The 22,924-nt window shown below is 36.9% G+C and overlaps 1 protein-coding gene and 1 pseudogene across 1 annotated transcript in view; one reads left to right on the plus strand and one right to left on the minus strand.

The window, feature by feature from the left end:
• Positions 1-22,924, plus strand: part of ZSWIM5 (zinc finger SWIM-type containing 5) — a 187,876-nt gene that overhangs the window by 93,821 nt on the left and 71,131 nt on the right. The gene's annotated exons all lie outside the window — the stretch shown is intronic.
• On the minus strand, positions 14,624-16,119 carry LOC100739209 (annotated as a pseudogene).

The raw sequence follows: 22,924 nt of genomic DNA on the forward strand, positions 1-22,924 counted from the left end.
TCAGCTTTTATTTAACATTCTATGGATGTTCTAGCATTGTAATAGGCAAGGAAAAAAGACTTTGGACAGAAAGAAGTAAAACTTTTATTTGTAAATGATGTTATCGCCTAGGTAAAAATCTGGTGGAATCTACAAAAATGCTATACTAGAACTAATAAGTAAATTTAGCAAGATTAGAGGATGTAAGATCAATATACAAAAGTCAGTTGTATTTCTATATACTAGGAATGAACAAAGATTGATATTAAAAATAATACCATTATGGAAGTTCCCATTGTGGCTCAGAAGGTTATGAACCCGACTAGTATCCATGAGGATGCAGGTTCAATCCCTGGCCTCACTCAGTGGGTTAAGGATCTAGCGTTGCTGTGAGCTGTGGTGTACGTTGCAGATGCGGCTCCAGTCCCGCATTGCTGTAGCTGTGGTGTAGGCTGGCAATTCAGCCCCTAGCCTGGGAATTTCCATGTGCCACAGGTGCAGCCCTAAAAAAAAAAAGAAAGCAGAAGAATACCATTATAATCATTAATAAACTACTTAGGAATAAATCTGACAAAAGATGTAAAAGACCTGTGCAATGAAAACTGCAATGTATTGCTGATATAAATTAAAGATCCAAGCAAATTGAGGGATATACTATGTTCATGGGTCAGAAGACTTGATATTGTTAAAATTTCAGTTCTCTTAAGTTGATCTATAGAGTCAGTGCAGTCTCCATCAAAGCCCAGCAAACTTCTTGACAAACTGAATCCAAATTTCCTGTGGAAGTGCAAAGGACCTAGAATAGCCAAAATTACCATGGAGGGGAAAAAGAAAACAAAACAAAACAAAACAAAACAAAAAAAAACAATGTTGGAAGACTAACACTACCCAAAATCAAAATTTATAGAGTTACTGTTATCAAAACAGTGTGGTGTGGGTATCAAGATATAAAAATAAATCAGAGGGCTGTGGGCCAAGATGGTGGAGTAGAAAAATACCTGGTCTCACCTCCTCTCACAGGCACACTATAATTTCATTCTTTTTTTTTTTTTTTTTTTTTTTTTTTTGGTCTTTTTTTGTCTTTTGTCTTTTTAGGGCCAACCCGCGTGGTTCCCAGGCTAGGGGTCTCATTGGAGCTAATTCACCAGCCGGTGCCACAGCAACAGCAACGCAGGATCTGAGACACATCTGCGACCTACACACAGCTCATGGCAACACTGGAGCCTTAACCACTGAGCAAGGCCAGGGATTGAACTTGCGTCCTCATGGATGCTAGTTGGGTTCATTAACTGCTGAGCCATGATGGGCCTAATTTCATTCTTTTTATGGCTTAGTATTCCACTGAAGATGGATTATATCATATATATCATATATACATATCACATATATATCACATTTCTTTATCAGTTGATCCATTGACAGACACTTAGGTTGTTTCCATATGATGAATAATGTTGAGTGAACTTTGGCTTAAAAATTATTATCGTTATTTCCTTTGGGTTTATTAAATAGCCAGAAGTGTGCTTGCTGGATTATGTGGTGGTTCTGTTTCCAATTTTTTGAGGAACCTCCATGCTCTTTCCGTAGTGACTGCACCAATTTACATTCCCACCAACAATACACAAAGGTTCCCTTTCTCCACATCTTTTCAATACTTGTTAGCTCTTGTCTTCTTGGTGATAGACATTCTAAGAGGTGGGAATGTATGTCTCATTGTGGTTTTGATTTTCATTTCCCTGATAATTAGCGATGTTGAGTACCTTTTCATTTGCAGTGTGGACATTTAGATGTCTTCCCTGGAAAAATGTTTAATCAGCTCCTCTGCCCATTATTGAATCAGATAAGTTGTTGTTGCTGTTGTTTTTGAGTTGTGTAAGGTCTTTACATATTTCGGATATTAAGCCCTCATCCAATGTATGATTTGCACACTCCTCCCATTCTGTAGGTTGCCTTCTCATCTTGTTGATTGTTTCTTTTGCTGTGCAGAAACTTAGTAGTTTGATATAATCCCACTTACTGATTTTTGCTTTTGTTGCTTTGCTTTTGGTGTCGTATCCAAAAATTTATTGCTAAGGTCAATGTCAAGGAGCTTCTTTCCTATGTTTTCTTCTAGGAGTTTTATGGTCTCCAGTCATACATTTAAATCTTTACTCCATTTTGAGTTAACTTTTGTAAGTTCTGTAAGATAAGTGTCCAGTTTCATTTTTCCATATGTGGTTATTCAGTTTTTTCAACCACATTAATTGGAGACACTATCCCCACTGGGTGTTCTTGGCTGCATTGTCCATATTAATTGACTATATATTCAGTTGTTTATTTCTGGGCTTTCCATTGATCTAGGGTTTGTTTGTTTTTAATGTCATATTGATTTAATTACCATAGCTTATAGTCAAGTTTGGAATCAGGAAGTGTGATGCCTCCAGCTTAGTTCTTCTTTCTTAGGATTGTTGTGTTTATTTGGGAGTCTTTAGTGGTTCAGTACAAATTTTAATACTGTTTGTTCTATTTCTCTGAAAAATGCCATTGAAATTTTGATATGCATTGCATCAATCTATAGATGACTTTAGATAGGATGGAAATTTAACAATATTAATACTTCTGATTTGTAAACACAGGATATCTTTCCATTTGTTTGTATCTTCAGTTTGTTTCATCAAGTTTTTTAGTTGGCCTCATCCATAACATGTGGGAGTTCCTGGACCCTGGATGGAACCCACACCACAGCAGCAACCCATGTTGCTGCAGTGACAGTGCTGGATCCTCAAGCTGCTACAGCACAAGAGAACTCCCAAAGTCTTCTGGTTTTCAGATCTTTCAACTCCTTGGTTAAATTTATTCTCAAGTATTTTATTGTTTTTGATGCTATTGTAAATAGGATATTATTCTTTCTTTTTTTTTGCAGATGTTTCATTGTTAATGTATAGAAATGCAACTGACTTCTGTGTGTTGATTTTTTTTATCCTGAAACTTTATTGAATGTGTTGATTAATTCCAACAACTTTTTGGTTGAATCTTCAGGATTTTCTCTCTATAAGATCATAGCACCCTCAAACAACAATTTTACTATTCCTTTCCAATTTGAGGCTTTATTTAAAAAAAAAAAAAAAAACTGGGAGTTCCCACTATGGCACAGCAGGATTGGTGACATCTCTGGAGCACTGGGATTCAGGTTTAACCCCTGGCCTGGCACAATGGGTTAAGGATCTGGTGTTGCTGTAGCTACAGTGTAGGTCACAACTATAGCTTGGACCTGATCCCTGGCCTGGGAACACCATATGCCATGGGGGAGCCAAAAAAGAAAAAAAAAAAATCTTGTTTTATTGCTCTAAGATTTCTAGTACTATGATGAATAGCAGTGGTGGAGTGGGCCTTGTTTTGTTCCTAATATAAGAAGGAAAGCTTTCAACCTGTCGTCAGTGAGTATGTATGATGTTAGCTGTGGGTTTTTCGTATATGGCCTTTATATATTCCTTCTCTACCCAGTTTCTTGAAGGTTTTTATCATGAAGAATGTTGTATTTTATCAGATGCTTTTTCTGCCTCTATTGAGGCAATCATATGATTTTTGATCTATAGTCTGTTAATTTGGCATACTGCGAGTATTGAGCCATCCTTGCATCCTGGAAATAAATACCCAGATATTGGGCATGGTGTATAATCGTTCTACTATGTTGTCAAATTTGGTTTGCTAATATTTTGTTGAGAATTTTTACATCTGTATTTATCAGGGAAATTGGTCTATAGTTTCTTTTTTTTTTTTTTTTTTTTTTTTTTGTCTTTTGTCTCTCTTTTTTGTTGTTGTTGTTGCTATTTCTTGGGCCGCTCCCGCAGCATATGGAGGTTCCCAGGCTAGGGGCTGAATCGGAGCCATAGCCACCGGCCTACACCAGAGCCACAGCAACGCGGGATCCGAGCCGCGTCTGCAACCTACACCACAGCTCACGGCAACGCCGGATCCTTAACCCACTGAGCAAGGGCAGGGACCGAACCCGCAACCTCATGGTCCTAGTCGGATTCGTTAACCACTGCGCCACGATGGGAACTCCTATAGTTTCTTTTCTTATAGTGTTCTTATCTGTGTTTAGTATCAGGGTAAAGCTGGCCTTGCAAAATGTCTTTGAGAGCGTTCCCTCCTCTTCACCTTTTTTGAAGAGTTTGAAGAGTATTGCCTTGAATTATTCTTTAAATATTTGGTAGAACTAACCAGTGAATCCGTATGATTCTGGGCTTTACTCTGTTGGGAGATTTTGATTAGTGATTTAATCTCCTTATTCATTATTGATGTGTTTACATTTACTATTTCTTCATGATTCAGTCTTGGTAGGTTGTATGTTTCTATAAATTTGTGTTTCTTCTAGGTTATCCAATTTGTTGGCATATAATTGTTCATAGTAGTCTGTTATGATCCTGTGTATTTGTGTGGTATGGGTTGTAATTCTTCCTCGTTCATTTCTGATTTTATTTGTCTTTTTTTATTTTAGCTAAAGTTTTGTCAATTTTGTTTATCATTTAAAAAAATAGCTCTTAGTTTCCTTTGATCTCTTCTATTATTTTTCCAGTTTCCATTTCATTTATTTCCACTCTGATCTTTATTTCTTTCTTTCAGTTAATTTTGGGCTTCATTTTTTTCTCATTCTTTTAGGTATAAAGTCAGGCTGTTTCCTTGAGATCATTCTATTTTTTTACTATATGTATTTATAACTAAAATTTCCTCTAAGAATTGCTTTTGCAGCACTCCATAGATTTTGATGTGTACTTCCATTTTCATTTGTTTCAAGTTTATTTTTTATCCCTCTTTTGATTTCTTTTTTGATCCGTTGGCTGTTGGGGAGCATGTTAGTTTTTACGTAACTTGTGAATTATGTAAAATTTGATATTGGTTTCCTTTCGATATTGATTTCTGGTTCCCTGCCATTGTGGTCAGGAACAATATTCAGTATAATTTCATTCTCCTTAAATTTACTAAGGATTTGTTTTGTGTCCTATTATGATCTATCCTGGAGAATGTTCTGTGTGCACTTAATCTGACACCACTGGTTTTGATAGAATGTTCTCGAAATGCTGTTTGGTCCATTTAGGCTAATGTATGGTTCAAGTTGAGTTGTTCCTTGTTGATTTTCTGTCTGGAAGATCTGCTCATTGCTGAAAGTGGTTATTACTGTCTGTTTTTCCCTTTAGATCTCTTAGTATTTGCTTAATATATTTAGGAACTCCAATATTGAGTGTTTGTATTTATGATTGTTATTTATGATGAATAGACTCCTATATTCTTATACAATGATCTTCTTTGTGTCTTGTTACCTTTTTGCATTAAATGTATTTTGTCTGATGTAAGTATAGCTACCTGTGCCTTCTTTTGAGTTCCACTTGCGTGGTATATTTTTTCCATTCTTTCACTTAAAGCCTATATGTGTCCTTAGCCTGAAGTGAGTCTCTTGTAGTAGTATTATAGTTGGGTGTTATATTTTATTCATCCAGCTCTTCTGTGCCTTTTGATTGGTGGATTCAATCCATTTAGATTTAGAGTAGTTATTGATATGTAAGGACTTACTAATACTGTTTTATTCATTGCTTTCTGGCTGTTTCATACTTCTGTTCTTTCTTTTTTCTCTGTTTCTGCCTACTTTAATAAATTTGTGATTTTCCATGGTGGTATGTTCTGATTCCCCTTTCTTTATCTTTTAATGAATCTACTCTAGGTTTTTGCTTTGTGGTTACCCTGAGGCTTATATAAAACATCTTGCAGATCAAACAGTCCATTTTAAGTTGATAGCAGTATAACTTTGATCACTTAAAAACTCCATCCTTATACTCCACCCTTTTACATTTCTGATGTCACAATTTACCTCTTTCCATATTGTGTATTCCTTACTAAATTATAGTAGCTATAGTCATTTTTAATACTCTTTTTTTAACTTTATACTGTAGTTAAGTGATTAACACACACCTATTACAGAGTTAGTTTTGTAAATCTGACTCAGTTTGTTGTATATTTTTGTATGTTTTCATGTTACTAATTAGTGACTTTTCATCTCAGCTTGAGGGAACTCCTTTCAGCATTTCTTATAAGGCAAGTCTGTTGGTGATGAAGTCCCTCAACTTTTGTGTGTCTTGGAAATCTTTATTTCTCCTTCATATCTGAATGATAACTATGCTGAATAGAGTATTTTTGACTGGCAATTTTTTTCTTTCAATTACTTTGAATATATCATTCCACTCTCTCCTAGGAATCGTTTGATATCCTAAAGGGGATTCCTTTGTATGTTGTAATCTTTTTTCTCCTTGCTGCTTTTAAGGTTCTCTTTTTGGGAGTTCTGTCGTGGTGCAGTGGAAATGAATCTGACTAGGAACCATGAGGTCACGGGTTCAATCCCTGGCCTCACTCAGTGGGTTAAGGATCTGGCATTGCTGTGAGCTGTGGTGTAGGTTGCAGATGTGGCTCAGATCCAGCATTGCTGTGGTTGTGGCAAAGGCCGGTGGCTGTAGCTCCAATTAGACCCCTGGCCTGGGAACCTCCATATGCCACAGGTGTGGCCCTAAAAAGACCCCCCCAAAATTTTTTTTTTAATTCTCTTTTTGTTTTTGATTTTTGCAAGTTTTATAATAATATATCTGGGAGAAGGTTATTTTGCATTGAGATAATGAGAGGCTCTGTTAACCTTATGAAACTAGTTGTCCAGTTTTCTCCCAAAGTTTGGGAAGTGTTCAGCTATTATTTCTTTAAGTAAACATTTTATCCCCATTTCTCCGTTTGGTACTCCAGTTATTTAATAATTGTACATTGTTGGTATTATATAGATCACATAGGCATTCTTTCTTCCTTTTCTCTTATTCTCCTCTGACTGTCCTCAAGATCATTTATTCTATCTTCTGTTTGGTCTGTTCTGCTGTAGATGCTCTCTGTTGCATTTTTCCTTTCATCCATTGAATTCTCCAGAATTTTTTTTCTCTTTATTATTTCTCTTTGTTAAATTTCTCATTTTGTTTATGTATTGTTTTCCTGATGTTACTGAATTATCTTTCTGTGGTTTTTTGTAGCTCATCAAGTTTCCTCAAAATAGCTTTTTTTGAGTTTTTTATCAATTAGATTGCAAAATTCTGTGTTCTATTGTTGCAGCATTATTGTTATCTTTTGGTGATGATGTTTCTCCTTGATTCTTTGTCTTCTTTGGAGTTTTGTGTTGCTGCTTTCACATTTGAAGTAGCAGATGTTTCCTCAAATCTTCAATTGCCTTTAGGTGAGTTGTACTGTTCATTGGTCCTGTTATATCTGGGGCTTTAACTGACTTTACATGGATACACCTGTTTCACACTTCTTGCTCATTCTTGTGGCAGAATTCTTAAGCTTTTTGTCTTTTCTGGTTTTAACAGCTCACTAGGCTGATTGCTGAAAACCTCTCTATTTTCCAGAAGGTGGTGCTGCTGCTTAATTTTGTGGTTTCTCTTGACCACAGACCCTAGTCTGATTATCTGAGTGAATTCCACTTACTGGAGCTCACTCTTACTATCATATTTGGAAGTGTGCAGAAGAAGCTGGCTGCAGGGGTTGGGGGTAGGGGTTTAGTACTTGGGGTTTTGGGGTGCCCATGGGCCAAGTGGGGAGATCATTAAGTGAGGTTCTCCCAGTAGCTCATGGCTGGGAAAAGTAGTCCTCTGAGTGAATAATTTGGTTTAATTGATATCCAGTCTTATCTATATGTCTTTTTACCTTGAGCAAACCCTTTATTCATCAATTAGTATTTAACAGTCTTATTTTATAGAAAAAGAAAACTTAAGTCTATGATTTTTAAAATTTGTGGCTTTTTTTCTTCTTATTTGACTGCAGCATATGGAAATTCCTAGGTCAGAACTTACGTAAATGAGCCAGAGCTGCAACCCATGCCACAGATGTAGCAACACTGGATCCTTTTTTTTTTTTTTTTTGTCTTATTTTTTTCCCATTTATTTATATTTTTTTTTCTACTGTACAGCATGGTGACCCAGTTACACATACATGTATACGTTCTTTTTTCTCACATTACATGCTCCATCGTAATTGACTAGACAGAGCTCCCAGTACTACACAGCAGGATCCCATTGCTAATCCATCCCGAAGGCAACATTCTGCATCTTTTACCCTAGGCTCCCAGTCCCTTCCACTCCCTCCCTTCCCCCTCGGCAACCACAAGTCTATTCTCCAAGTCCATGATTTTCTTTTCTGTGGAAAGGTTTCTTTGTGCTGTATATTAGATTTCAGATATAAGTGATATCTTATGGTCTTTGTCTTTCTATTTCTGACTTACTTCACTCAGGATGAGCGTCTCTAGTTTCATCCATGTTGCTGCAAATGGCATTATTTTGTTCTTTTTTATGGCCTAGTAGTATTCCATTGTGTATATATACCACATCTTCCTAATCTGATCATCTATCAGTGGACATTTGGGTTGATTCCATGACTTTATATGGAACCACAAAAGACCCAGAATTGCCAAAGGAATTCTGAAGAACAAAAACCAAGCAAGAGGCATCTCTCTCCTAGACTTCAGGCAATATTACAAAGCCACAGTAATCAAGACAGCATGGTACTGGTACCAAAACAGACAAACAGACCAATGGAACAGAATAGAGAACCCAGAAATAAACCCAGACACCTATGATAATTAATCTTTGACAAAGGAGGCAAGAATATAAAATGGGAAAAAGACAGTCTTTTCAGCAAGTATTGCTGGGAAACCTGGACAGCTGCATACAACTCAGTGAAACTAGAACACACCCTCATACCATGCACAAAAATAAACTCAAAATGGCTAGATCCTTAACTCACTGCTTTGGGCACTGCCACAGAGACAAGCCTAATCATTAGCCCACTGATTAGCCACTGTGCCACAGCAGCATCTCCTGACTTAAAGTTTAAACCAGTCATGCTAGAGATTTTATATATATATATATATATATATATAATTGATTTACAGTGTTCTCTCAATTTCTGCTGTACCTCACAGTGACCCAGTTTATATTCTTTTTCTCACATTATCCTCCATTGTGTTCCATCACAAGTGATTAGCTATATAGTTCCCTGTTAATACAGTAGGATCTCATTGCCCATCTTCTCCAAATGCAGCAGTTTTCATCTACTAACCCAGACTCCAATCCCTCCCACTCCTTCCTTTCCCCCCGGCAAACACAAGTTTAAAGTCAAATAAACTATTTTTCTTTTGTTTGTGAAAGTAATCAGTTTCCATGACTTGAGTGTGAGAAATATGAGAGGAGTTTAATACTAGATTAAATATTTGTCAGTGCACTTTATATGCTGTTATACTTTGGGTGAAACAGAAAATACCTAGTTACATTTTTTTGGCTTTTATTCTTATTTTATTATTTTTAAGCTACCATGTTCTTTTAATGTGTTATAACAAGCTGATAATATTTTTTTCCTTTTTAAAAATGCTTTTCTTGGAGTTCCCATCGTGGCTCAGTGGTTAATGAATCCAACTAAGAACCATGAGGTTGCAGGTTTGATCCCTGGCCTTGCTCAGTGGGTTAAGAATCCAGCATTGGAGTTCCGTCGTGGCGCAGTGGTACGTCCGACTAGGAACCATGAGTGCGGTCGGTCCCTGCCGCTCGTGGGACGATCCGGCGTGCGTGAGTTGCAGTGTAGGGCAGCGCGGCGGATCCGCGTGCTGTGGCTGGCGTAGGCGGTGGCTGCAGCTCCGATTGGACCCTAGCTGGCCTCCTATGCTGCGGAGTGCCAAAAAAGCAAAAAACAAAAAACAAAAAAAAAAAAAAAAAAAAAAGAATCCAGCATTGCCGTGAGCTATGGTATAGGTTGCAGACGCAGCTCGGATCCCTCATTGCTGTAGCTCTAGCGTAGGCTTGGCAGCTACAGCTCCAATTAGACCCCTTGCCTGGGAACCTCCATATGCTGCGGGTGCAGCCCTAGAAAAGTCAAAAAGAAAGAAAAAAAAATGCTTTTCTTTTTTAAAATTGAAGTATAGTTGATTTACAGTGTTACAGGTGTACAGCCAAGGGAATCACATATAGATACATATAACCATTCACATTCAGATTCTTTTCCCATATAAGTTATTACAGAATATTGAGTAGAGTTCTCTGTGCTATTACAGTAGGTTCCTGTTATCTATTTATATAAAATAAATATAATAGTGTATATCTGTTAATCCCAAATTCCTTAATTTATCCCCCACCCCTTTGCCTTTGGTAACAGTGTTTTTTTCAGTGTCTGTGAGTCTCTTTCTGTTTTATAAATAAGCTCATTTGTGTCATTTTTAAATTGTGCATATAGTGATATATGATATTTGCCTTTGACGTCACTTAATATGATAATCTCTCGGTCCATCCATATTGCTGCAGATGTCATTATTTTACTCTTTTTTATTGCCTAGTTACGTTTTTACTAGAACTTTCTGAAGGCTAATTAGTGAATCGAGCATGTTCTTAAATATGGCAACATATTTGCAGAGGACAGAGCATTTTCTATTTTTAAATGGTTTTATAAGCCACTATTTCTTTGAGATTAGGAGACGAGAATAGCTTGTTTAAAATATTATTGAAATACGTTACAGTCAAGTGTATAGAAGACTGAAGACTCATCTACAAATTGGACTCTACCTTTCACCAAAAACTAAGCAAGTTTGTAAAATGAGTTGAGAAAAAAAAAAAAAGAGAGAGAGAGATGAGGTGAGGTAACTGGTCCAGGATGATATTGCTGCAGCTAGTTGCAGAAGCAGAACTAGAGGTTGCCAGTATTCCTTGGCTTAGCTTACTTCCTCCAGTTTTAGAGCCAGCAGCATTGTAGTCCTCTGACCTGTCTTCCTTAGTCTCCCTCTCTGTCCACTTCTCTTTCACTCTTTACTTTTAAGGACCCTCTTGATTAAATTGGGCATACCTGGATAATCTGATTTCAAGGCTCTTACCTAATCACATTTACAGAATCCCTTATGCCATCGAAGGCATATTCACAGGTTCCAGGGATTAGTAAATGGGCATTATTTGAGGAAAGAGGCATTATTTTACCCACAGTGTTCATCAGTGTCCTATACTTTGTCTTCTTTGATGTCTTAGACACCAGTACGTTCACCTCAAATTCATTCCATTTCAGCTACCCACTTACATATTCGTTATGTTTAACTCTTCCTCTGAAATCTAATTTTCCATTGTTGTTGTTGGCCAGATCCTTAACCTGCTGCATCATAATACAACTCCAAAATCTTAAGGTTTTAATAGTCATGCTCTCTGGCTGTTAACCTCATCCTTCTGTCTTTTCTTTATTTATTCTCACTAATCTCTTGTACACTTGGCTAGAGTGTACAAGGTTATAATGGGGAAAGGATGGGCTTTCTGGAAGAATATTAAAAGGTGTCCTTAGGTTTGATCCAAACTCTCCAGTTTACAAATTATGTGGCCTATGGAGGTCGAAAACTTTGGAGAAAATAGTAAATACTAAATAAATACTTATTGACCAACTAATTAGGGTTTCTATATATAGTATCATGTCATCTGCAGTCAGTGACAGTTTTACTTCTTCCTTTCCAATTTGGGTGCCTTTTATTTCTTTTTCTTATCTGATTGCTGTGGCTAGAATTTCTAATACTATGGTAAATAGAAATGGTGAGAGTGGGTATCCTTGTCTTAGTCTTGATTTTAGGGCAAAAGTGTTGAGCTTTTCACCACTGAGTATGATGTTAGCAGTGGGTTTGTCATACCTTGTCTACTATGTAGAGATATGTTCCCTCTGTACCAATTTTGATGAGCGTTTTTATCATGAATGAATGTTAGATTTTGGTCAGATGCTTTTTCTGCATCTATTGAGATAGATTATGTGATTTTTATCCTCTTTTTGTTAATGTGGTACATTGCATTGATTGATTTATGGATATTGAACCTTCCCTGGAATAAATTCCACTTGATCATGGTATGTAATCCATTTTACATATTGTTGAACTTGATTTGCTAATATTTTGTTGATGGTTTTGCATCTGTATTCATCAGAGATATTGGCCAGTGATTTTCTTTTTTGGTAGTGTCTGGTTTTGGTATCAGGCTAGTGGTGGCCACGCAGAATGTATTCGGGAGTGTTCTCTCCTTTTCAGTTTCTTGGAATAGTTTGAGAAGGATGGGTATTAGCTCTTTTTCGTATGTTTGGTAAAATTCTCATGTGAAGCTGTCTGGTCCTGGACTTTTGTTTGCTGAGAGTTTTTTGATTACTAATTCAACAAGAGCTTAAGTTTATTCTACTTCTGAGGAGGCATCCATCATCAAGGGCTCCTTCCAGCCTGTTTTCCCCAATGTTCTTATTTCCTCCTTTACTTTAAACTTTTTCCTTCTATGTCTTTAAGGTGAAGAAGAAGCCGTGCTAGACTAAGTTCACATTCTGGCTCGGCCGCTTACTGACTGTGTGACCCCAGGAGAGTTCTTTAATCTCTGTAAACCTTAGTTTTTTTCATTTGTGAGATGAAAATAAAAATAACAGTGCAAGTACTATTTATGTTAGTTCCTTTCTTTTATTTCTGCCTTGCCTTTTTTCTTCTCTTTTCTCTTCTATATTTACCTCCTAACCTCTTCCCAACCTATAGTTGTGAGACTTACCCATCAGTTTGTTCTCCAGATTGACTGTCATTTATCATCCTTTGATTTATAGAAGAATAAAGTAACCCATATTTAGAAGACATCTTGGAAGTCATCTAGACCAGCCCGGTCAGCATCAATGCTGAGAGTAGGAATTGTTCCTGTCTTATTTTTTTCTTCAGGTTTATATGCTGAGTATTTTTAAAGGGTTTAGAGAGCATGCTCAGTCAGCATACAGCTTTTTCTCACTTACTTAACAGAGGCATTTCTGTTTGCTTGTATATAGCAAAGGGTAAGAATCTGAATCAACCTGCTTACAATTTCAGAAATGTATTCCATGAAATTTGCTTCACTGCTCCTGCCACTGATTCTTCAAACAAGCCAAGTTCAGAGAGTCTCATCCCTTGAAATTGCTTTTAAACACTCGCCATTTAAATTGAAAAATAATAGGTAGAAACCTAGCGGTTCCTGATACAGTGCCTGGATGTAGCCTTGTTTAATATAAGAATTGGATTGTACAACAGAAAATTTATGACTTTTTCTTTATTCTTGGGGGAGAGGGCAGGAAAGGTGGGGACACAGTTGCAATGTTTAAGAGTGGAATAGAGCAATGAACCTTTCTTTCACAATGCTGGCAATGAATTGACAGTGAAGAGCCACCATGAACCTTATACATTTTTTAGTTCATGCTGAATGACAATTTAGATTTCTTTCTTGTATGTCATTTAACTCAAACTTCATATTCTCCAAAATACAGAGATTAATACTACAAGATAAACTCCAGCTATAAATAGATATTTCCTAAGTAGGAGACTGAACACCAAAGGGAATCCTTTCTTCTAACATCTTTTGACATATTAAGATTTCACCACACCAGAATCTGACACTTAAATATGAAATCTCTTGGCCATCTTGCTGTATAGCACTGGGAAGTATGTCTGTTTGCTCATGGTGGAGCATGATAATGTCTATGTGTATGTGTGACTGGGTCATCTTGCTGTACAGTAGAAAATTGACAGAACACTGTAAACCAGCTATAATAGAAAAAAATAAAAATCATTAAACTTTAAAAAGGGGGAAAAATGAAATCTCTTGGCCAAATAAGAAATTACAGCTATTATGGTTATTACCTTACATATCACTATATGTATTACATATTAAACCCAGCATTAAATATGCCTGCACAATTACACTGTGAACAATAGCTGTGATGACAATAGTGAAAAAGGACCATCTTTAGCCCAAGAAGAGTTAAGAAAAAAATGTGAAAAGTAGAAAACAGAGTTGGGCATTTTCTGATCTGAAAACAATGTTTCAAACATAGGAATAATAAAGAGAAAAGTATTCCCTTATTTCCTATGATATGAAAGATTTATTTTAGCTATCAGACAAGAACAGAGCTAAGTAATCCAGTTCTACTGCAGCATTGTAAGATGCATCCCTTCACCACAGTGTAAGATTTAAAAGCCTCTGCACTAAGTTACATATTATATAAAGTGTAGTAAGATTGCTGCTGTCCTGCTAAGTACTTCCAGTCCCTACCCATGTCCTACTGCAGTATTGGTGGTCCCAGTAGTTTTATGGAAACACATCATTAAAAAAATAATAAAGCAATTAAAATACAAATCCAAATGCCTCAGTAACCATATATCCAACTTAGACTCTCTATTTAAATGTTGTATTTGCTTCCCACTAACTCTTCATTTCATGCAAACTTGAGCAATAAATCTTCCATACTGAAGTATTTTCCTTGCCTAATTAATTCAAAGGAAAAAACCGAAATAGTAAAGAAAAATGTAGGGATTAACATACTCTTTTAATTTGAGATATTTTATATATATATATATATATATATATATATTATATATATATACACACACCCACACCCACACACACATATACTTTTTTTTTTTTTTTTTTGCTTTTTGGGGCTGTATCTGAAGCATATGGAAGTTCCCAGGCTAGGGATCAAATCAGAGCTGCAGCTGCTGGCCATAGCCATAGCCACAGCCATGCCAGATCCGAGCCACATCTTCAACCTACACCACAGCTCACAGCAACGCCAGATCCTAACCCACTGATCGAAGTCAGGGATTGAACCCATGTCCTTATAGATGCTAGTCAGGCTTGTTATCACTGAACCACAACAGGAACTCTCTGTTTAAAATCTTTCTAAGGTTTAAAAATTGTTTAAAGTTTTAAACTTCTAGTAGGAAAACATCATCTGCATGAATACCCTGATGGCAAATCACTGTAAATGTTTCGGCTTCATTTGGGGCAACGGGGTAGGATGATCTTCCCCAGCTTTTTCATGAGAAGGCCAGAGGGACACTGGTTTGTATTGTTGCAGCCTCCATTAGGTGATCTAAATTGGTTTTCCTTCAGCAAGCGCTTTATTTCTCAGAAGGACATTATGCTTGACCTCCAAATTTGGCCGACAATTTACCAGTGAGATTTATAACCTTTGGGTTGCTCTGATATTTCGACATTTTCTGGGTTCTGGGCCACATCCTAGAAGGCCACCATAACTTCTGGATCCTGCATGGCTGCAAGAACCTCTGGGTCACTAACAATTTCCTTGAGTTCAGGCAATCCTGCCATTCCAGACATGCCCCCCTCCCATTCCAGGCATTCCTCTAGGAAAATTACCAGGCATTCCCCCCAGGAAAGCCACCTGGAAAAGAGCCATACTGAGCTTCTGATTGTCATCTGGCTTCTTCCTCCCTCTGGGCTCTCTCGTGTTCTTCCTGAGCCTTTTTAACCCTTTTATTCTTTCAATGATCTCTTGCTCTTCCCGTTTTCACTCATACTTTCTCCGATGTTCAGCAGTTTTCTGGGCCCTTGGTTGAACTTTTCAGCATTGAACTCGCATCTTCGTCATAACCCGCCCTACACACAAGGGTAAGATCATGGGCTGCTTCTTCCCACTGGCCCAGAAGTCTGTGTGCTTTCCCTCGCCACTTGTATACCTGAGCTGAACTAGGATTTCTTTCAGTAGCTCTGTCACAGTCTCAGATGGCAGCATTTGGTTTCTGTAATTTGATGAAGACACTGGCTCTCTTGGCATATAGAATGGCCAAATGAGGATTTATATTGATGGCATCTATGGACAAGTCAGTGGCTTTCTGCAGTTCCTTTAGGGAATCAGTGACAGCCACTTTTTTTTTTTTTTTTTTTTAATCGTTTGCCTGATCCATCATCTCCTCTGTTATCTCTACATTTTCATCTCCCTCTTCTTGGGGGGCACCAGTGTCTGGTTCAATCACACCTTCATTGGTAATTTCTAGATCAGTTTCCTCGCTCGATGGTTCATCTGTCTTTGTTTTCCTCCGCCTTCTTACTGTCTGCTTTTAATTCCGTGGCATTTTTCTTCTGCCTTAGTTTTATGAGTAGTAGATGGTATTTTAAGCCCCCCTCCCCCCAATGCTCTCCGCCCACTCCCTCAGGAGCACATTTTCTCAGTGTGCAGAAGGCCCAGGTCCTGCATACATATTTTTTACGAAGGCTCGAAGCTTGCTTACTTTACAGGGGTCCGTGGTCCAGAGGTGGCAGACACAGTGGACTCAGTGGAAGCCATAGCCTGATTCCAGGCCCACGCAATGGCTCAGCATGACTGCATAAAGGGTTCTTGTCTTCTTTCTTATTGCATTCTCACAGTGGCTGGTACAGAGGACACAGTCAGTAATGTAATTTAAATGAATGAATGAATGAAAAAAAACTTTATCGTATGATTCACAAAGTCTCATTTACCACTTGAAACTTACTATATCCTCTTCAACTATTAGACACTGAGATCACTGCCAGGGATTATACCGTACTCATCACTATATCTTTAACACTAAGCATTGAATCTTGCATGCAAATGAATGATTGAAATGAGCAAAATAGATGGTCGTATTTTCTTTAGTATCGCAATGACAGGGAACTTTTAATCTTTTAAGGTAAATAAAACTCAACCCACTCTTTGATTCATTCAGTCTGACATTTCAGACAGTGATGAAGTGATCCATTAGTGTCCAAGTGAAATATTATGAGGTTTATCGATGGTCTTACAACTTCAAGACTCCCAGTCATCTTGTACCACAGAATTGATCGTGAGAAAGTCTGCAATTTATGTAGAAGACAGCTTGACGCAGATAAAAACTGTGTAGCAGTTGATCATAAGCCAAAAGCTGAATAGGCCAACTATGGCAGTGAGGCTCGGGGTCAAGAGATGCCCCTAGACCTAGAATTAAGATGATTATTAAAAATTGGAGAATGCTAAATAATGATATGAAGCAGAAGATACCTCTGACTTCTAAAGACTTAGTATCCAACTTGGGTTCTTAGAATAGAAAGATGAGGGATTATAGGAAGAATAGAGCTAAAACAGCACCTATAGAACTTGATCGAGCAATTGGAAGGATGAAGTTTGCCATCCGTTGTGATGGCGAGGGCGACAGGTGAAACACATTTTGGATTTGTCAAGTTTGAGATGTTTACCAAGACCTTCAAGTAGGGAATTGGATGTGTGAATCTGGAGTTCGGGAGAGAGATCTTTATCTGAGATATAAATATGAGAGTCATTGGCCTATAGATATTATTTAAAGCAAAGGCACTAATTGAAATCACCGAGGAAATAATTCTAACTAAAGAAAATGGCCAAGGCCCAAGCCCTGGAGCATTCTAACATTGAGCTGGGGATAAGAGGAGGAACCAACTAAAAATATTAAAAAGGGGAGCCCAGTAAGATCAAAGGAAAACCAAGAAGGTGTGGTATCCTAGAACCCAATGAAGGAAACTATCAAAGATGAGGGAGCGGTTAACGGTGTCACGTGGAAGATCTGAGAAACGCCTATTTAATTTAGCAATATGGAGCAGAGCCAAGACAGGCTCTTCCGTGACGTCATTTGACTCACTCCGTCCAGCCATGCCTAGGTGGGAGTTATCCACCGTGAACTTCCTGGTTGAATAAGCCAAGCCAATCCCTTTTTTTGGTAGTTTGAGTTGAATGTCTGTCACTTTCAATGAAAAGAGTCCTAACCTGTCTTGTCTTCATGTCTTCAAGATGGTCTTCATATTATTTTTAAAGAGAATTTTTTCTGGGTTTCCATTTTTATTTATGTTTATAAATACTTGCTGTTTATTATTTATATGTATATATATGCACATCTTCTTGTAAACAAATGTTTTGCAGTTTTACACATTGAAATCGAAGTTATTATAGGAAAACTTGGAAAAAATCAACTCTGCATTTTATCATGGTTTTATTTTGTATAGCTCGGTGTTTTATTACAAAGGAAACACCCATTTAGCCACTCCAGAACAAGAAACAGAATATTGCCAGCACCCTGTCTCGCTCAGGCTGCCTCTCCATCACTGTCTCCACCCTCCACACAAATATAACTACTACCCTGATGTAATGGTAATCAGTTCCTAGCGTTTCTTTGTTGTTCCACTTAAGCACATATCCCTAAATGCTGTAACTTAAATTTGCATGTTTTTTAAACTTTACGTAAGTGTTACCATGCAGTATACTTTTTTGTCTAACTTGACTCACTATTACGTTTATGAGATGAATCTATACCGTTAAATGTAGTGACATGGCAGCGCAGTCCACAGGTACCATAACGGAATAGTTTCAGGCCTCCAGAAAGTTCTCTCAGGTGGCTTCTTGTCAATTCCCCCACCTTCCAAGAGGCAACGATTGTTTTAATATTTTTCACCTTAGACGAATTTTCCTGTTCTAGAATATCATATAAATGGGATTATGGGTCCACATTGGGCATTTGTGAGATTCATTTGTAAGATTCATTATGTTATGGGTATTATGTAAATTCCAAGTGGTTTTTGAGTATATGAATATACCACAATTTGTCCATTTTTATTTGAATAATCTTTGATTTTTTTCAGATTTTTTGCTGTTGTGACTATAACTGCTATGAACATTTTTATACAAAGTTATATGGACTTTCCCTCCCCCCCCCCATTTCTCTTGGCTACATACCTAGGAATGGAATTGTTGGGTCAAATTATTCAGAGATGTAAGTGAATATATCATTTTGGAATTCATCAGTTTATTTATGGTTATTTCCACTTGCAGTATATGAAAGTTCTAGTTGCTCTACTTCTTGGCCAGTATTTTTTTATGTCAGTTTTATAAATTTTAGCCATTCTAGTGAGTGTGTCATTTTGGGTTTAATTTACATTTCTGTAATAACTAATGATATTGAGCACTTTTTCATTTATTCATTAGTCATTTGTATATCTTCCTTCATGAAGTAGCTGTTTAAATCTTTTTCCCATTTAAAAAAGTGTGTTATGTAGGTATTTTTGTTTTGTTTTGTTTTGTTTTGTTTTGTTTTACTGTGTTGTAGATATTCTTTATATATTCTGGATACAAGTCCTTTAGCAGATGTTTTTGTCAGATTTTCTTCTTGTCTGTAGCTTGCCTCTTCATTTTCTTAGGGTATTTTGTAGAGAAGAAAATTTGATGAAGTCTGATTTATCTTTTTTTCATGATTATTACTTTCTCAATAATGTTTTTATAGTTTTTTTGGCAGCCTTGTATACATGTTTAGTTAGATATATTTCTAAATATTTGAAATTTTTATGCTGTTATAAATGCTATAATTTTAAAATTACATTCTGTAACTGCTGGTCTATCAAAATACAACTGGTTTTTGTGTATTAAATTGTTATCCAGTAACCTTGTTAAATTCACTAATTTTAATAATTTGTAGATTCTTTTGGATTTTCTACCTCCACAATCATATCCTCTACAAATAATGGGAGGGGTTCTTTTGTTTGTTTCTAATCCTTACAGCTTTTCTTTTCCCTGCCTTTCTGCACTGGTTTGGACCTCCAGCACAAAGTCAGATAAAAATGGTAATGTAGCATCCCTATCTTGTTCAGTTATCTTTTAAAAATAACCATCACCAAAACCAAGAAATTTTCAGCATTTAGTTTGTTAAATTACAGATTGAATATTATCATTAGTTTTTCTAAACCAAGAAGTTTTATCTGGGTGTTTAATTTTCTGTGTTGCAGAATTACTTAACTAATTTTTAAGTTGTCCTCATAAAAACTCTTTTTAAGCTGTCCCTCCAGGTATTGACATGGGTAAATACCTAGAGTGGGTTGAAGTCTCTAGCCTTTGTGATGTTTTGGTGTGTCTAGAGTTTTGCTCCTTCTAGGATGTTGCTCCAGTGCAGCTTATTTTTAACCAGGTGTACTCTGTGTTATACTTTATTTATAGCTTATTGTAATCCAGTGAAGTAAATAGATTAGTATCATAAGATGGGGATAGTATGATGACAGGATCAGGGCTTGCTTAAGATAACCCAGCTGGGGAGTGGCAAGACCCAGACTTAAGTCCATAGTTTTTGATTTAAGATGCAGTGTACTTCCCATCATACACAGCCACTTCTGCTTGTGCCTTGGTGTTGGTTAGTTTGGAGAAAAGGGACTAGCTTAGAGACTGCTGAGGTGATGATCTAGACAGGCAGTAATGCGAACCCGAACTGGTGGTTACAAAATTAAAAAGGGAAATAGCATGCAGTTTGTGCTTTGCCATTCCCTTCACTGTTTTTCTGTATTTTGTCTCGGGTCTATCCTAGCAGCTTTGTGTTGCCACCATGTATTGTAACTGTCTGTTTACATGTCCCTCTCTTTTCAGATTTTAATATACTCAAGGGCTATATCTTATTTACGTATCTTTATTGCTCAACCTTAGCACATTGTTCTGATGATGTTATTGTTTGTTTGCTTGACTGAGTGAATGAATAGATAGATAATAGAACCATTTTTGGAGAACTTTGTAAGCTTTGTATGTAGGAGACAAGGAATAGAACAAGTTGTAGAACATTTGACCACAGAGTTCAACACCGAATGACCGAGATGTTTTCTTTAATCAGGCCTGAAAAATCAGAGAAGCATAATTTAGGGAGAGATGATGAGTCCTTTTGAAACATGTTAAATTTAAATGACTTACTTAGGAGATGTCCAGAAGACAGTTGCAAATGTAGATCTGGAGCCTGGAAGATTTTTAGAGATATACTTTTAAGCTGTTCCAGCAAAAACTAGCCACTGAAATTACTTGAAACTATCTCACCATCACTTCTCTCCTATCAATAACTTTAACAGCCTCCTAGTTAATCTCTCTGCTTGTTCCAGCCTCTCTCTTTTTTTAAATTTTATTTTTATTATTTTTACAGAATAAAATACATATATTTAACCACAATTACATTCACACAGATTATTGTATCATGGATCCTAAGAAACAGATTAAGTGACCCCCTCTGGAGAAGTGGAATGGAAAATATGCTGAGACAAATAGGAAATTTCTTCTATACTTTATCCCATTTTGTATGGCTTTCATCTTTACTATTTAGTATTATCTATTACATTTCAATTTTTCCTTAAATATTAGCATTATATTAAAATTGTGTATATTATGCAACTAAAATTTATAAAGAAGAAAGCCTTGTATACCATTTACTTTTATATAGCACAATAAAAAGAATAACTTAACTGGTAAGAATAACAAAAATAATACACCCTCTGAAAATAAGTAAAATATAAAATGCATAAATTGGTTAAAAAACAGTGTGACTATATAAATATGTCCTCACAATTTGTTCCATCTCACTGATTCTTCAATAAAGGCATTACGCCATTCTAGGTGATGTGATAAACAAGACATTATAGACTTTACATTGTACCATGGAGAGAAATGGTTATTAATAATACAACTGTAGAATTGTACTATTTAATTGTACAGTTGCATTATTTAATTATAATTATCATAAATTCTTTGATGGAGAGGAAATCAGAATCAGATGTAAGAAGACTTAAGCATTCCAAGAATGATGTCAAATGACCCCCTTCATGGTGGATTATGCACTTATTTACTATGAGATATATTTCTTCTCCAGAGATTCCTTGTTTGTGTATCAATTGTAGATTTTTGGTTTGCAGTTATTCTGAAGTTTTGATATAAGAGTCTATATGTATATGAGATTGTTTTAAGTTGTTGTTCTCTTAACTGCAAGTTCATCTCCAGTGTCCTGCATTTGTACCCACCTCTTTTCATGATTTCTGATTTTCGTGGTATAATTGTGCATGGATGATTTCGTATCTTTACTGTATATATACCTTTACTGGTGAGCCTTGTCATTTGTGGAATTTTTGTTTTCTGTTGCTGTCTTTTCTTTTCTGCCTAGAGAAGTTCCTTTAGCATTTGTTGTAAGGCTGGTTTGGTGTTGCTGAATTCTCTCAACTTTTGCTTATCTGTGAAGGTTTTGATTTCTCCTTCAAATCTGAATGAGAGCCTTGCTGGGTAGAGTATTCTTGGTTGGAGGTTTTTTTCCTTTCATCATGTTAAGTATATCATGCCACTCCCTTCTGGCCTGCAGAATTTCTGCTGAAAAATCTGCCAATAACGTTATTGGGGTTCCCTTGTATGTTACTTGTTTCTTTTCCCTAGCTGCTTTCAAGATTTTCTCTTTGTCTTTAATTTTGGTCAGTTTGATTAATATGTGCTTCGGTGTGTTCCTCCTTGGGTTTATTTTATATGGTACTCGTTGTGCTTCCCGGATTTGAGTGAGTGGTTCCTCTCCCATGTTAGGGAAGTTTTCGGCTGTTATCTCTTGGAATATGTTTTCTGTCCCCTTCTCTCTCTCTCTTGTCCTTCTGGCACCCCTATAATACGGATGTTGGTGCGTTTCACATTGTCCCAGAGTTCTCTGAGACTCTCTTCATTTGTTTTCAATCTGAGACTCTCTTCATTTGTTTTCAATCTTCTTCCTCTTTTCTGTTTTGCATCCGTAATTTCCACTAATCTGTCCTCCAACTTGCTTATTCATTCTTCTGCCTCCTGTATTCTGCTGTTAGCTGCTTTGGGTGAATTTTTATTTCAGTTATTGTATTTTGCATCTCTTCTTGTTTAAGTTTTGTATCTTGTATCTCTTTGCTCAGTATTTCCTGTAAGTTATCCATCTTTGCCTCCAGTTTATTTCCAATGTTTTGAATCATCTTCAGCATCAACAATCTAAAGTCTTTTTCCTGGAGGCTAAGAATCTCCTCATCGCTTAGCTGATTTTTCTGGGGTTTTTCCTTTCTCCCTCATCTGAGTTGTAGTTCTCTGTCTTCTCATTTTATAAGTTTTTGGCGTGGTAACCTTTTTACAGATAATAGAGTTGTAGCCTCTCTTACTTTTGGTGTCTGCCCCCCTTGTGGCTGAAGTTGGTATGGGGGGCTTGCTGTAGGCTTCCTGATGGGAGGGGCTGATGCCTGCCCACTGGCAGGTGGAGCTGATTCTAATCCCTCTGGTGGGTGGGGCTTAGTCTCTGGCTGGGATTAGAGGCAGCTGTGTGCCTGAGGGGTCTTTAGGTAGCCTGAGT

Source organism: Sus scrofa, chromosome 6, assembly GCF_000003025.6.
Source record: "Sus scrofa isolate TJ Tabasco breed Duroc chromosome 6, Sscrofa11.1, whole genome shotgun sequence".
Taxonomy (NCBI): Eukaryota; Metazoa; Chordata; class Mammalia; order Artiodactyla; family Suidae; genus Sus; species Sus scrofa.